This window comes from Nerophis lumbriciformis, linkage group LG11 (genome assembly GCF_033978685.3).
Source record: "Nerophis lumbriciformis linkage group LG11, RoL_Nlum_v2.1, whole genome shotgun sequence".
NCBI classification, from domain to species: Eukaryota; Metazoa; Chordata; class Actinopteri; order Syngnathiformes; family Syngnathidae; genus Nerophis; species Nerophis lumbriciformis.
The window spans coordinates 29,400,949-29,405,957 of NC_084558.2; positions in this window are offsets into that span (position 1 = coordinate 29,400,949).

Sequence of the window (5,009 nt, forward strand, 5' to 3'; positions counted from 1 at the left end):
CAAACAAAAGCGCTGACTTGATTTTTACTGCAGTAAGTGCTTTTTGTTGGGGTAGTGTTCTTGAGTACCTCATCAAGAAAATAACCGGTCCTCAGTCCATGTCTGTTTCATTGACCCAACCTGAGCATTGACTTGATGTTCAGAAACAGTAAGTGCTTCTTGTTGGGGCAGTCGTACACACATATTCTACATGACCACTAGTGTAATACTTTCAAAGGGATAAATTGTTGATAATTGTAATGAAAAAAATGTTGGAAATATCTCCTTGAAATAACTTCAAATAGAGACGCTGATGCTTGGGCAGTCCATAAGTGCTTCTCTTTGGGGTTGTTTCGGGTGTGGACTCTCACAACTTATGCCATTGTGTTTAATGCTCTGAATTGTTCACCAATACTTCCCAAACAATAGCGCTGACTTGATTTTTACTGCAGCAAGTGCTTTTTGTTGGGGTAGTGTTCTTGAGTACCTCATCAAGAAAATAACCGGTCCTCAGTCCACGTCTGTTTCATTGACCCAACCTGAGCATTGACTTGATGTTCAGAAACAGTAAGTGCTTCTTGTTGGGGCAGTCGTACAGACATATTCTACATGACCACTAATGTAATACTTTCAAAAGGACAAATTGTCGATAATTGTAATCAAAAATTGTTGGAAATATCCCCTTGAAATCACCTCAAATAGAGACGCTGATGCTTGGGCAGTCCATAAGTGCTTCTCTTTGGGGTTGTTTCGGGTGTGGACTCTCACAACTTATGCCATTGTGTTTAATGCTCTGATTTGTTCACCAATACTTCCCAAACAAAAGCGCTGACTTGATTTTTACTGCAGTAAGTGCTTCTTGTTGGGGTAGTGTTCTTGAGTACCCCATCAAGAAAATAACCGGTCCTCAGTCCACGTCTGTTTCATTGACCAAACCTGAACATCGACTTGATATTCAGAAGCGGTAAGTGCTTCTTTTTGGGGCAGTCGTACAGACATAATCTACATGACCACTAATGTAATACTTTCAAAGGGATAAATTGTCGATAATTGCAATAAAAAATTGTTGAAAATATCAGTTTGAAATCACCTCAAACAGAGACACTGATGCTTGGGCAGTCCATAACTGCTTCTCTTTGGGGTTGTTTCGGGTGTACACATGCATTTGTGTTTAATGCTCTGAATTGTTCACCAATACTTCCCAAACAAAAGCGCTGACTTGATTTTTACTATAGTAAGTGCTTTTTGTTGGGGTAGTGTTCTTGAGTACCTCGTCAAGAAAATAACAACCCACAGTCCACGTCCGTTTCATTGACCCAACCTGTGCATTGACTTGTTGTTCAGAAACAGTAAGTGCTTCTTGTTGGGGCAGTCGTACAGACATATTCTACATGACCACTAATGTAATACTTTCAAAATTATACTGCTAATACAAATCTGGCCAGAGCAGCTCGGTGGAATGTTTCTATTCATAGGAAAACAACCGCATTTTGATCGGTCGTTAACACCCGGGAATTAGCTACAGAAATGATGGTTGTCGTCCAAAAATGGAGAAGGGGGATGAAGAAAATTCCAGACCATTCCAAACCAATTGAAACTACTTGACAAAGAAGGTGGAGTCAAGTTTAAATGAAAAAAACATATTTAAAAGGAGATTTCTTCCACTCGGTAGCACTTCAACGTCTCACAAGACAGAAGTAAGAGGGAGGACTCATCCATGCGCTTATGGGAAATAAATGGACGACTCCCAGTCCTCGTCCGTTTCATTGACTCAACCTGAGCATTGACTTGATGTTTAGCAACGGTAAGTGCTTCTTGTTGGGGCAGTCGTACAGACACAATCTACATGACCACTAATGTAATACTTTCAAAGGGATAAATTGTCGATAATTGCAATAAAAAATTGTTGAAAATATCCCCTTGAAATCACCTCAAATAGAGACGCTGATGCTTGGGCTGTTCATAAGTGCTTCTCTTTGGGGTTGTTTCGGGTGTGAACTCTCACAAAACATTTCCCATTGTGTTTAATGCCTGAAATGTTCACCAATACTTCCCAAACAAAAGCGCTGACTTGATTTTTACTGCAGTAAGTGCTTTTTGTTGGGGTAGTGTTCTTGAGTACATCATCAAGAAAATAACCGGTCCTCAGTCCACGTCTGTTTCATTGACCTAACCTGAGCATTGACTTGATTTTCAGAAGCAGTAAGTGCTTCTTGTTGGGGCAGTCGTACAGACATATTCTACATGACCACTAGTGTAATACTTTCAAAGGGATAAATTGTTGATAATTGTAATGAAAAAAATGTTGGAAATATCTCCTTGAAATCACCTCAAATGGAGACGCTGATGCTTGGGCAGTCCATAAGTGCTTCTCTTTGGGGTTGTTTCGGGTGTGGACTCTCACAACTTATGCCATTGTGTTTAATGCTCTGAATTGTTCACCAATACTTCCCAAACAAAAGCGCTGACTTGATTTTTACTGCAGTAAGTGCTTTTTGTTGGGGTAGTGTTCTTGAGTACCTCATCAAGAAAATAACCGGTCCTCAGTCCATGTCTGTTTCATTGACCCAACCTGAGCATTGACTTGATGTTCAGAAACAGTAAGTGCTTCTTGTTGGGGCAGTCGTACACACATATTCTACATGACCACTAATGTAATACTTTCAAAAGGACAAATTGTCGATAATTGTAATTTAAAAATTGTTGGAAATATCCCCTTGAAATCACCTCAAATAGAGACGCTGATGCTTGGGCTGTTCATAAGTGCTTCTCTTTGGGGTTGTTTCGGGTGTGAACTCTCACAAAACATTTCCCATTGTGTTTGATGCCTGAAATGTTCACCAATACTTTCCCAAACAAAAGCGCTGACTTGATTTTTACTGCAGTAAGTGCTTTTTGTTGGGGTAGTGTTCTTGAGTACCTCATCAAGAAAATAACCGGTCCTCAGTCCATGTCTGTTTCATTGACCCAACCTGAGCATTGACTTGATGTTCAGAAACAGTAAGTGCTTCTTGTTGGGGCAGTCGTACAGACACAATCTACATGACCACTAATGTAATACTTTCAAAGGGATAAATTGTCGATAATTGCAATAAAAAATTGTTGAAAATATCCCCTTGAAATCACCTCAAATAGAGACGCTGATGCTTGGGCTGTTCATAAGTGCTTCTCTTTGGGGTTGTTTCGGGTGTGGACTCTCACAACTTATGCCATTGTGTTTAATGCTCTGAATTGTTCACCAATACTTCCCAAACAAAAGCGCTGACTTGATTTTTACTGCAGTAAGTGCTTTTTGTTGGGGTAGTGTTCTTGAGTACCTCATCAAGAAAATAACCGGTCCTCAGTCCACGTCTGTTTCATTGACCAAACCTGAACATCGACTTGATATTCAGAAGCGGTAAGTGCTTCTTTTTGGGGCAGTCGTACAGACATAATCTACATGACCACTAATGTAATACTTTCAAAGGGATAAATTGTCGATAATTGCAATAAAAAATTGTTGAAAATATCCCCTTGAAATCACCTCAAATAGAGACGCTGATGCTTGGGCTGTTCATAAGTGCTTCTCTTTGGGGTTGTTTCGGGTGTGAACTTTCACAAAACATTTCCCATTAGGTTTAATGCCTGAAATGTTCACCAATACTTCCCAAACAAAAGCGCTGACTTGATTTTTACTGCAGTAAGTACTTTTTGTTGGGGTAGTGTTCTTGAGTACCTCATCAAGAAAATAACCGGTCCTCAGTCCACGTCTGTTTCATTGACCCAACCTGAGCATTGACTTGATTTTCAGAAGCAGTAAGTGCTTCTTGTTGGGGCAGTCGTACAGACATATTCTACATGACCACTAGTGTAATACTTTCAAAGGGATAAATTGTTGATAATTGTAATGAAAAAAATGTTGGAAATATCTCCTTGAAATCACCTCAAATGGAGACGCTGATGCTTGGGCAGTCCATAAGTGCTTCTCTTTGGGGTTGTTTCGGGTGTGGACTCTCACAACTTATGCCATTGTGTTTAATGCTCTGAATTGTTCACCAATACTTCCCAAACAAAAGCGCTGACTTGATTTTTACTGCAGTAAGTGCTTCTTGTTGGGGTAGTGTTCTTGAGTACCTCATCAAGAAAATAACCGGTCCTCAGTCCACGTCTGTTTCATTGACCCAACCTGAGCATTGATTTGATGTTCAGAAACAGTAAGTGCTTCTTGTTGGGGCAGCCGTACAGACACAATCTACATGACCACTAATGTAATACTTTCAAAGGGATAAATTGTCGATAATTGCAATAAAAAATTGTTGAAAATATCCCCTTGAAATCACCTCAAATAGTGACGCTGATGCTTGGGCAGTCTATAAGTGCTTCTCTTTGGGGTTGTTTCGAGTGTGGACTCTCACAACTTATGCCATTGTGTTTAATGTTTTGATTTGTTCACCAATACTTCCCAAACAAAAGCGCTGACTTGATTTTTACTGCAGTAAGTGCTTTTTGTTGGGGTAGTGTTCTTGAGTACCTCATCAAGAAAATAACCGGTCCTCAGTCCACGTCTGTTTCATTGACCCAACCTGAGCATTGACTTGATTTTCAGAAGCAGTAAGTGCTTCTTGTTGGGGCAGTCGTACAGACATATTCTACATGACCACTAGTGTAATACTTTCAAAGGGATAAATTGTTGATAATTGTAGTGAAAAAAATGTTGGAAATATCTCCTTGAAATCACCTCAAATGGAGACGCTGATGCTTGGGCAGTCCATAAGTGCTTCTCTTTGGGGTTGTTTCGGGTGTGGACTCTCACAACTTATGCCATTGTGTTTAATGCTCTGAATTGTTCACCAATACTTCCCAAACAAAAGCACTGACTTGATTTTTACTGCAGTAAGTGCTTCTTGTTGGGGTAGTGTTCTTGAGTACCTCATCAAGAAAATAACCGGTCCTCAGTCCACGTCTGTTTCATTGACCCAACCTGAGCATTGATTTGATGTTCAGAAACAGTAAGTGCTTCTTGTTGGGGCAGCCGTACAGACACAATCTAC